At 42.2% G+C, this 12,407-nt stretch overlaps 1 non-coding gene across 1 annotated transcript; it reads right to left on the reverse strand.

The window, feature by feature from the left end:
• Positions 1-10,030: 10,030 nt before the first annotated feature.
• Positions 10,031-10,103, reverse strand: TRNAR-CCU (transfer RNA arginine (anticodon CCU)). Its single transcript has one exon. It is a non-coding gene; the product is annotated as a tRNA-Arg (tRNA).
• Between the last annotated feature and the right edge of the window lie 2,304 nt (positions 10,104-12,407).

Raw genomic sequence — 12,407 nt, forward strand, 5'->3', positions numbered from 1 at the left:
GTAAGCTGTGTGAATTCTGTGTCATTTTTATATTATTTGAAATACACACATACATATATACTATATGTTTAGATATAAATATATGCATTGAAAATGTATGTATTTAAAATAGCTCCATTAACAGGCTGGGTGTTTAAAAACTATTTAATAAACCAAATGATGTAGATTTTCAAACCTTCACAAAAATAGAGAGAATTGTACTATGTGCCCATCACCTAGCTTCAACAGTCATCAACTTTCTGCCATTCTTTTTCACCTATCTTTACCCACCCCTGCCCCTCTTTGTGTGTGTGCTAAAGCAATTCTTCTTAAGCTATCAGTGGTGAAGAATCCTTCTGTTTAATTTCCAATCTGTCATGGACCACCGGCAGTTGGGCATGCAAGTTCAACAATACCCAACTGGGCTCTGCGCTGGTCAATGAGACAAGTCCACTCATAGCTGCTTGGATGCCATGACAATGCAAAGTGCTGTCACGGTTTCTAAACACTCATTGTCAATGTCTGCACTTACCACAGACTAATAGCACACAATTGGCAAACTGGCACTGATCCACAGACCACACTTTCAGTAATACTGTGCTACAATATTTTAAGGCAAATCCAAGACATTCTTTTATTTCATCCATAGATTCAGCATGTATGTCTAATGGATAAGGACTTGGGAAAAAAAACACACCACAATACCACTAATACCTCCAAGATAATCATCAATAACTCCTTAACATCATCTAATAGTCCATGTTCTTACAGTTTTAGTTGAATCAGGATTTAAACAAGGATCTACCATTGCTTTTGGCTGACATATCTCTTAAGCCTCTTTTAATCTATAATAGTCTCCCTTTCCTTCAAAAACTGTTTTGAACCACTCTCCAGATTGGTTTATCATTAACTACAAAAGTTTCCCTGATTCATAATGTTTCAAGTGGGTTTTCCCTGAAATTGTTATAGTGTGACCATGGGAAGGGCTTAAAAACAAATGACCTCTACTCTCCCAACCAAACTCCATGATCTATGCATGTTATGACCACACTGCCCACTCTCCAGACTGTTTTCATGGCTACAAAGTCATTCATATTACTGAGTACGTAAAAGTGTCAGTCACTCTCCCTGTCTTAACATCTCTGATTCTTTGTCTCCAATGGGACCATTCATATAACAGACACCTGTGAACATTGTTAATTGAACTATGGGTTTCCTTTGCCTTGATATGCCCCAAACAATGTTTACCAGATACAATCATATGCACGATACAGAACTGAGATATTTGGGGACATATACATAGTATAGACTTGAGATACTCTTTGATTGTTTGATATGGGCCAGATTGGGTGATATGGGCAAAGCAAACCCAAACCACCACACAATGGCATTTATTTTTCCAGAAACCCTCTTCTTACCACTAAGGATACAGAAGTTCAAGTAGTTTTGTGTCTTCACTGTCCAACACTCCATGTAGAGTCATAGACTTTTAGAACAGGAAAGGAAACTTAACAATTATGCAATCAAGCCCCCTGCAGTGAAGGAGATAAGGCTCCTTTGACTAGTTATCTAGACATCTAGATGTCCCCTAGACAAGAGCTAGGTCTCTGACCTACAGGAGAGACTCTGTACACTTGGGGATATCACTCTCTGTGCCCCTCGGGGTTCTGGATGACACATAACAGGAGTAGACTCCAGCTAACTTTAGTAGAAGGATAATGGGGGCTAACAGAATTGACCAGAAGCCTGGATAACTAGGTTTTAAACACAGGCAGGATCTGAGAGAGGCTGGGCCGCAGGAACACAGCTGAGGTCATGCTGCAGGGACAGCCTGATTTGAATGTCCCTAACCCTGGCCCTGATGCCTCTCTGGCCGATGGACACCACCACAGCTGAGGCCAAGAGCCCAAGTGCCTCTGCTGCCATGGAATTCTGAACTGTCCCTGAGTCTAAATTAAAAATCCAGGGTGGGAACACCTGAGTTGCTGAGGCTGGATAATGTGACTGTCCTCTTCAGCCAGGGGTCAGGGAAAGGGCCATCTGGCTTGGCTTGCTTCTACAGTAGGAAGTGAATCCTGCTTCCCACCATGACCCACATCATAGAGGAAAGAGCCTTAGGATGCTAATTATCCTCCCATGATAGCAGATGACACTTTATCTCCACGATTGAACTTCTGTTAGTGTAAGGACATAGACAACAGTAGTTATTTTAATTCTACGAAATATAGAGATATTTCCTACCACCTCCAGAAAATGGATTACATCCCCAGACAAACATCACTATTCTAAGTGCTGATTTTGCAAAGGATTTAACCTCATTGAAGGAGAAACAGTTTCTTTTGTGTCCTAGTAGTTCAGTGACTGTCTCCTGGCCTAATTTCTGGGGGAAAACTGAAGATCGATCTGTCCACCTGACTTTCACTCAGATGCTCAGTGTGAGCACAGTGACTTCCAAGGGCATTAAAACTTCTCCTACAAGGATTCCATTAGTGATTAGATTTGCATTTGAAAATATTTCATGTTGCTACATATCAGATTGGGGCAGAGATGAGCTGGAACATAGGAGATTTGTTGAGGCAACAGCTAGGATTCTGTCACTGTTCTCTCAGTGTATTTCTGATGGCTCTCAAATTCTATAATGGAAGGTAGTATTGTGTGGGTACGTAATATGAAGCCAGAGCTGACACTGTGACAGCTGTTCCCAAAGGCAAAGAATTTTTTTGTTACCAGGAAAAGATGTCCTTGCATTTCCTGGGCTGAGGTAAGAGTGCTTGGCAGTCCCTGTCTTCTCTGTTTTCTGATCGTCTTAACACATTACAAGAGAGAAAATAATGAGCCAGAGGGATCTTCAAAGCATTAGTCCACTGCCTGTGTGTCTTAGTTTAGGTTCCCTTAGAAGCAGACTCTGAGGCACAAGTTCAAGTGCAAGTAGTTTATTTGAGTAGGGGAGTGGGGAACTGAGACAGGAGGGACGGAAGCCAATAGGAGGTGCTTGCTTAAGGAAGATGCCACTGTGGACAATTGGAACTTAACCCTATTGGGGAACTCTGGGGGGAAGGTGCAGAATGTAAGCCTCAGTTATCCTGAACAAGGAGTTATGGAGCTGGGGTATAAAAACACCAATTCCACAGTGTTTGGTCGAAGGCTGCTGCTGGGAAGGCACTAACTCTCCAGCACTTCTGGCCTGCTGTGTGTCTAGGCAAAGCAAACCCAAACCACCAGAAAAAGCCCTCCGGCAGTTGGAAGTCAGGCTGCTATGCACAAAATGTCAAGGCCCAGGGTGATACGGGCAGGGTATCCTCAGCATCTGCTACACTGTGTTCTCTCATCCTCCAGACTAGTGGACAAACTTTCTGCTCCCCATCCATTCAGAGCCCAGAGTAAATCTTCCCAGAATCAACTGGTAGATGCACATCCTCTGCCTCCCCCAAACCAAATTTCCAATTGATACAGATTGCTTACTTCACTACTCATTGTTCAGTAGCTCTCCACCCATGTTACAGGGTCACTCTGTGGTTTAGTCCTCTTTCCTCCCTGTCTGGTAACACGCTAACAGCTCAGACCCTGACCACAGCCCTGGAATAACTGAATAAATCTCACTGACTGACTCCAACCTCCATCCATTCAGTAACATCCTAGATGTTTGGAAATGCCACAGTCTACAGCCAATGCACTTTAGACAGGTCCCTGTCAGCTTTGATGTTTTGGAGAGATTTACTATTTGCTAAACATGGTAAGTTTGGGGTATGTGATCTTGAGGGGATATAGTATTTCTCATCTCCAAAGGAAAAGATCAGTTTCTTTTAGGACTATGGATAGCATCAGTGTAAACTGTGGGCCAGCCAGCTGTGAGTTGGCAACTTGGCGATGTCTGGGAAGAAAGGCTGGGGACCTCGGTGAGAGCAGAAACATTTACTCAGTTGTTGTCTGGTGTATGAACATCCTACCAAGATTCACTGAGTGAGTTGAAAGGCCATCTGAGGCTTGATGTATAATCTTATTTAATGAAGGGATAGCTTGAATTTGATGTCTTTCTGGTTTTCATCATTTTTTTTTTTCTTCTTCCACCCTGATTATCAACCTTTAGTAAAGACTGGGAGATCTCAGTCAGTTGGCTCTAATGAAAAGGACCTTAATAGATCACCTGGGAAGTTTCTCTGCCTTCAGGCAACACTACACTAAACCATTCCTGACAGAAAGCTGCTTACCCTTGGTCTGAAAACTCTCCCAAAAGAGAGGTGGGAGAAATGCCATAGCCTCCCTGTTCTCGGTGTCTCTCCTTAATAAGCTCTGGGCTTATCCTTGCTTGAATTTCAGCTTCAAATTTTTAATAAATGTCATGGTGACCTTCTCAACACTACAAAGATTTATTCTGCAGAGTATCCCAAGTGACCTATGACCATCACAAGTAAAATGATAGTATTTAAATATATGAAGTAAGTAGTTTTTCAGGAATTTAGTCTTCTAAGAAATCAATTAAAAACATAAGTAGGACTTGCTTTGAAATTCATCAAGAAGTCAGATGAGGTGATGGATGGATGGATAGATGGTGTCTAGATGGATAGACATGAGATAAGTAAGGATAGTAAATGTTAATGGTAAAAGCTGGTAGGTATACAGCTCTTATTTGTAAATTTTTATTAAGAGACTTCCCTGGTGGTGCAGTGGTTAAGAATCTGCCTGCCAATGCAGGGAACACAGGTTCGATCCCTGGTCCAGGAAGGTCCCACATGCTGTGGAGCAACTAAGCCTGTGCGCCACAAATACTGAGCCCGCATGCCACAACCACTGAAGCCTGCACGCCTAGAGCCCGTGCTCCGCAACAAGAGAAGCCACCACAAATGAGAAGCCCACGCACTGCAACGAAGTGTAGCCCTCACTCGCCGCAACTAGAGAAAGCCCACGTGCAGCAATGAAGACCCAGTGCAACCAAAAATAAATAAATAAATAAAAACTTTTACAAGTTTTCTGCATGTTTCAAATTTTTTCATAATAAAATGTTGGGAAAATATATGAAGGATATTTTTTAAGTGTATTAAATGTCTACCAACATACATTTGTTTATAAATTGGGGTTTTAAATTACCACAAACTTTCCTAAAGATAATCTTTTCTTAATAGAAAGCATACTTGAAATACTAAAGAGAACTCTATTGGCTCCTAAGTGGTAGAACTAGTTAAACAATCAACAGATCATTAATGAACACCTCCAAATTACTCTTGGAGATATGAATATATACCACCTTCAAAGAACTTAAATTCAAGTTGGGAAACTTACTTCTATATTGATCTGTCTAGATATCTATCTCATCACCTATACTTAATCTATGTCATCTGCATCATTAACACCTACATTTTCCTGCCCAGATCATAAAATTTATATTTATGCCATCTATCTATATCAAACATATCATCTACATCTATGTTTAGAGCTATATCATTCATATCTACTCTTACATCATCACCTACATCCATATTTACATACACTTTACCTACATCTGTGTTTACATCTATATCATCTACAGCTACATTTTCATGTTCATCATATGCATCATCTACACTGATGCTTAAATCTACATCAGTATCTACATTGGCTACATCACTGGTTCTCAACCCAGGCAACTTTGCACCCAAGAGGCATTTAGCAACATCCAGAAACATTTTTGATTGTCACAACTTGTGGATGGGGGAGACAGTGCCCCTGGCAACTAGGATAATACCCAGAACAGCCCCTGACAGCAAAGAAATATCCAGCCCAAAATGTCAATAGTGCTGAGATTGAAAAAATTTAATCTACATCCATGTTTACAGCTATGCCATGCACATCTGCACCTATACTGAAATCTACTCTGTCTACATCTGTCTTTATATCTACAGCATTTACATCTATGTGATGGACAACAACATCTACAATACCTACATAAACCACATCATCTATATCAGCACCTGCATCTACGTAACCTACATCTTTTACATCTGCATCTACCTGTGCATTTAATTAGCAGCTCAGAGCATGTTTGTTACATTGGAATGAGTGATCCATTTAATCTAAAATTAAAATTTAATCTTAATTCTCCCCTCCTCTGACCATAAAGATTCTGATGAACCAATTCAAATGTGTGGAGTGGGGTGCAGTTTGGGGTTTCCCTAAACCACCAAGCAACTGTAAGACAGCAACTGGGAGTCTTACAAGTCAACTCAATTCTGACACTGTCAACCCAGAGATAGCATCAGATGCCATTGGTTGAGGGCTCAGTTCCACAAGACTGCCCTCCACTTCAGGTGCCAATCACAAGTCCAAGACTGACTGACTATAAATGAAGGGTTCCCATGACCCCCTCCTTGGATTTAATTAGTTTGCTAGAGTGGCTAACAAAACTCAGGAAACCAGTTTAGTCACTAGATCTCTGTTTTTTTACAAAGGATATTAAAAGACATGCATCAACTGCCAGATGAAAACATGCACAAGGCAAAGTCTCAGACAAAGGGGCTTCTGTTCTCATGGAGTTTGGGGCCCAGCATGATGGCACATGCAAGCACTTTGGTTCACCAACCAGGAAGCTCTCCAAACCCCATCCTTTGGGATTTTTATGGAGGCTTGATTACATAGTCATGATTGATTAATGAATTCAACTTCCAGCCCCTCTCCCTTCCCCGGAGGTCAGGGGATGAGACTGAAAGTTCCAACTCTCCAATCATGTGGTTGGTTTCCCCAGCAACCAGCTCCCATCCTTAGGTGCTTTCAAAAGTCACCTTCTTAACATAAACTCAGTCAAAAGAGGCTTGTTCTGAATATCAAGGCAACTTTATCACTCTTAGGAAATTCCAAGGGTTTTAAGAGCTCTTTGCCAGAAACAGGGACAGAGACTAAATGTATATTTCTTGTCATGAATCACAATATCACAGGCCACATACAAAAATGTTACATCAGAATGAGTGGTCCATTTAATCTAAAATTAAAATTTAATTTTAATTCTTCCCTCCTCTAGCCACATACTAAAATGTGAGTGGAACAGAGCATGACCATTGTCGATGACACTTGCTAAAGTGTAAGAATTGTGAACTCTGCTGGCTTTGTCCTGGCTTCAAAGGACAACTTTGGCTCCTGATAGAAGAAGCCAAAGAGACTTCCATTTTGACTTGGATTGAGGTGAGAAGTTAAGCATGTGCTTGATGATTTTCATTCACGCCCTCTCTTTGCTTACCAGCCCTCAGGACCAGAGGGCATCTGCTGCAGACACAATTGTCTCTACTATTGGGATAAAGAATAATTTACTCTCAAGAGAGCAGTCACTGCCCTTTGAGAATTTGATATGGTTGGATCACATCTTGCTCCACCTAAACTCATTTGGGCTGGAAAACATACAAGTTGGCACGTGGGAAGCCACAGATCTTGCAATTTCACCCTGGGTGCTTGGGCCTCAGAGTAGTTAAGAAACTGCTTATCCTACAACCAAACGGCAACTCAGGTTGCCACATTCTTTTAAGCCCCCATGGGCATATGAGCTGACTTGTCAGCCGTAGCAAAAGTAAAATGCTGTTTTAAATGAAATTGAGAACATGGGAGAGAAGACAGACAAAAGCAACTTTCTGTGGCTTCTTTAGCCTATGACATTTACTAAATATCTATGCTTCCGGTAGAAACACACACCTCTTGGAAACTGTTATTTGTCCTCCAGGAACAAGACTGACCCTGGGTAAAGTTTCAAAACAGATTCTCAGTAAACTTTTTGTATCCTCACTCATTGTAGTGTTTCTAAATTTTCAAAAAATATTAATTTTTAGAAACTGAAAGTGAAAAATTAGCAATTCTTTACTCATTATTATGGATTTCTTAAAATATTTCAATATATAAGAAACATACAGCTTAGCAGTATTTACAAAAAACTGTAGCCTATAGCAAATATCCAAACATTATAAATGCCAGTGAACATAATTGAATAGTTTTTAAAAATAATCTAACATTTGAATTTAACCCAGTAAATGCTACACAATGTCATAGTTTTAATGTTCTCAAAAGTAGACCACCCACCTTCCTATTGGTTGAATGTCCTCCCTAATAACGATTCCCACATTTGGTTGTTCATCAGTCATTCACTCAGCAGCATTCACTGAGCAGCCACAATGTACCAGGCCCTGTTCTAGGTGCCAGGAATAGAGTACAGAATGAAAAGGGCAAAAAACCCTGGCCTCATGGAGCTTGCAATCTAGTGGGAGATGTAGGCAGCAAACAAATAAGTAAAATAAATGTCTGTTTAACTAGCGGTAATAAGTACTTTGGAGAACAATAAATCTGGAGAAAGGATAAGGAAAGCTGGCAAAGTGGGAGAGGGGAGGTCTGGGAAGGCCTCACTGAAAAGGTGGCAATGAAGCCACAGAAAGTGCCAAAGATCTGAGGCAGAAGAATGCTTGGCATGTTTTAGGAGGAGCACAGAGGCCTGTGTGGCTGGAGCAGGGTGCATGAGAGGAGAAGTGAGAGGGGTAAAGGAAGCCAAAGCATGAAAGGCCGGTTGTGAGTGAAATGGGAGCCACTGGAGCATTTTGAACAGAGCAGTGACATGACTAAACATTTCAGTCTCTGTCTGGCTGCTATATGGAGGATGGACTATAAAGAGACCGGAGTGGAGGCAGGGAGAGCAGTGAGGAGGTCATTCATTTAGCTAGCTGAGGGATGGTGGTGACTTGTAGTAGTGGTAGTGGTAGTTAGAGGTGGAAACCAGCAGTTAGATTCTGTACTTATTTTCAATTAAGAGTCTTCAGGATTTTCTAAAAGATCAGCTATTGGTGTGAGAGAATAGAGGAGTTGAGGATGACCCCAAGGCTTGTGGCAGAGCACCTGAAAATATGGAGACACCATTTACAGGAGTGAGGTCCCAAACTCTTAATCATACATTATATAATTTTGGGCTACAGTAGAGCTGGCTGAGGACAGGTCAAAGACGAATCAGAAATAAGACTAGTCATAAAAAGTCAGACTCCAGATTGAACCCAACCACATAGAAACGTGGCCTGATGCTAAACTCTGTGAATCTCTCCTAACAGAGGCTAAGAGGGGTCCTAAGATTCAGGCAAGGCTGAGCCCATAGGCACAGGGTAAAGTGTATTCGCTGTGGACAGTTGAAATCAGCAGAGGTAGTCAAGTGACACCCTGAGACAAAAACCTCCTTAACTCACTGAAGTTGGATCAAATGCCTTCAGGGGACAGAGATTTTAAAAGGCCTGCACCCTCCTCCCAGGAGTTCTGGAAAGGCTTCCCACCACCCACTTTGCAGTGTTCACAGAAATGTCCACTTCAGCAGCCCCACCCTCACCCCAAGAATATAATTATGGGAGTTATTGTTTCCGTGTGGAGCAAGAGCAGAGCTGGCCCACCAAGTGGGCCATAACTCACAGGTATGAGCTGAGAGATCCTGAGAAGGTCCCTAACTGAAGTGGGTCCCTGGGGAACCTCTCGCTGTGTGTGACATTGTACTCATGGATTCTCTCCCCTTGGAGGTCTCTAGGGACAGGTTGCTCTGAAATGCCTCCAGGAGTAATGTTGGCTTGGTTTGGAGCCTCCCAGCATTCATTAGCGCTTTGTAATAGCACATTTTGTACAGATTACCACTTCACTTTTAGAACTGGTATGGTGGGATGTTAGCAGGTACTGAGACAGAAAGATGATGGAAGCTGGGTCATCTGGATGTTTACTCTAGAGCAGAATGACAAGGAGACAGAGCGTGGTCCCCAAGTTACTTCTTCCTCACCTCCCAAAGTTCTCTTGGTGTCTCCCTTTCATCTAGAAAGTTCTCTTGGTGTCTCCCTTTCGTCTAGAGGGCCCGGGAGAAATGGAAAAGAGAGTATGGAAACGAGAGGCTTGGGGGCCATTGACGGACTTGGCATTGCAATGCCTTCTCTGAGGCTTTCATTGCCTCTTTGTGCCCTTTTAAAATTTATTTATTTACTTATTTGGCTGAGCTGGGTCTTAGTTGTGGCATGTGGGATCTTCATTGCCACATGCAGGATCTTTAGATGTGGCATGCAGGCTCTTAGTTGCAGCATGCGGGATCTAGTTCCCTGACCAGGGATTGAACCCAGGCCCCCTGCATTAGGAGCACAGAGTCTTAACCACTAGACCACCAGGGAGGTCCCTCTTTGTGCCCTTTTACCTCAAATCAAGAGGTAGCAGCATCCAAGAACACCCATGTGTGGGTTTACTTAGAGCAGGGGGTAGGAACTTGTGTGTATGACACTCTGTCTCTTACATACTCTTCTTGTTTTCTTTCCTGCTCTACATTCCCACTGTCAAAACAGTGTCCAGAGTATCACAATAAAACACTTACTTATTATGCAAACAAACCATTGCTCTAGCTTTGAAGAAATATTGTCTACCCATTTCATGGCGTTTTGGGTGAATTCAGGAGTGGGGGTAATTCAAGTTCACTTTTCAGTGACTCAACTATTTCCCTTGAAGCAACTGCTTTCCTTCATGCTGCTCTGGCCTTTCTTCAGCCTCTCCTTGGGCTATAGATTCAGTGGGGCCTTTTGGATGCCCCTTTACTTCCTCTTCCATCTCTAGGCTAGAAACTGGCCCAAGATTCAGGTCCGATGAACCCTGAGACTTTTGCTTTAGTCTGCAGGAGCCGGGTACCTCTTTGCCCCTTGGGACATATGCCTGCAAACGTTCTTTCTCCTTTCCTTAGTTAGCTATGAAGTCTGCCTTCACTTTACTTCTGGGGGGAAAAGACCAAATCCAGTAAGTCTTCCAATATTTATTTTCATACGTAATAGGATAATATGCCTTCTAAAAGACAAAAAAGTTGAGACTGGCCCATCCATTGGTAATTTAGTTTTAGGCAGTACTGAGTTTGTATGGCAGGATAATATTATTCGGTGCTGTTTTCTGAGCTTTGTGAGTGAATGCAAAAGAAAGGAAAGCAGCTAGGAAAGTGGGAGAAAGAGATGGAGAACAATCCTTTAATAAAACTGATAAGTGGCCCACTGCATATATACATGTTACCCAGAACAAAAATATGGGCAATTACAATCTTGGGAGGTTTCTGATTATGCATATTTACTTAATGGTAATGGCTCCTTGAGGACCATTATGAATTATTGAGAATAAAATATTCATAGGTATAAAACTGTAATTAGCCTACATGGAGTTTTTCTGGAGTTTACATATACAGAATACATTTTTGTAAAGGAGAGGCCTGCCTGGGAGCTGGTATGCTCTAATCTTCGCCATAAATAATTTAAAATTCAGCACCACCAAAAGAATGCCTCCTCTCAGAGCAAAGAGTGCTTATTAAGTCCACCAGATCTCTCAGAATCACGAGATGGAACCAACTTACATTTCATGACTCCTGAGGATGAGCACAGAGAAAAAGGCCAGACAGAGTACACAAGGGAGACTTCAAAACAATCAGCACAGGACTGCTTCTGCTTTCCAGTATCAGACATGTTGGCCTGAAGTTACTGTGATTTCAAGGTCATGACCATTATTTCTGGCTTGTTGCTAGAAATTCCACAAATTGAGATACATACATTGGAATGAAACCAAACTTCAAAAATCCCTATGAAGAGTGTCATATAGAGAAGGAGTTTTCAGGAAAAGAGGAGAAATAGGCCCCTGGACATCAAGGCATCAGAGATTGAAAGAGGTTGCTCCTAAGAGGTGGAAAGAACCCAACAGAACAGGATGCAGGTCTTGACATCTCTGCTACTCACTGCTTGGCACAAGTGCTGGAAGAGGGGAGGACCACACCACCTGTGTGTGCTTCCACTAGGGACCCCACTCAAACTCCTCAACATTCACACCCACATTCCTCCCCTGCTTCTGGGCTTCACAGAACTCCAAACTTCCTCTGATTTTTTGCATTAGTCCTATCTTAGGAGCTGTGATTTTTCTCCTTCACTCTCTACCTATCTGCTTTTATCTCTCAAGGACTCTTCATGATTTCTGGTCCTATCGGAGCATTTCCCCTTATACTACAGTACTCATATTTGTAAACAATATGCAAGCATTTTTCTATCCTATGTTACACATAACCCATTTGAACATGATGAACTTGGCAGGTACACTTAAGAAACAGCTTCAATCTTCTCTTACAACTGTCTGCAAGCATTTCTGTCAAAGCTCCTTTTCTGACCCTTGAACAATATCTCAGGCAAAACAGTAGCTTTTCATTAACTCTGGACTATTACAGTAGTCCAGACTTCTATTTTTCACCCAATTCAAAGCCCCTCTAACTCCCAGCTGCTGCCTGATCTGGAACAAGTCAAGTCATGGGGAAGAGGGAAGGGTTGGCCTCTCCTTTTGTTCCCTTGTTTCTTTCTTTCCTATCCTACCCCTCCCTTCAGTTCCTTCAGGTCTGGACCGAAGAGGAGGATGACAGAGATGGAGGAGGGTTCAGAGATGGCCAGTCATCTGTGGTCCTCTGTTGGTTT

Source organism: Delphinus delphis, chromosome 15, assembly GCF_949987515.2.
Source record: "Delphinus delphis chromosome 15, mDelDel1.2, whole genome shotgun sequence".
Lineage (NCBI taxonomy): Eukaryota > Metazoa > Chordata > Mammalia > Artiodactyla > Delphinidae > Delphinus > Delphinus delphis.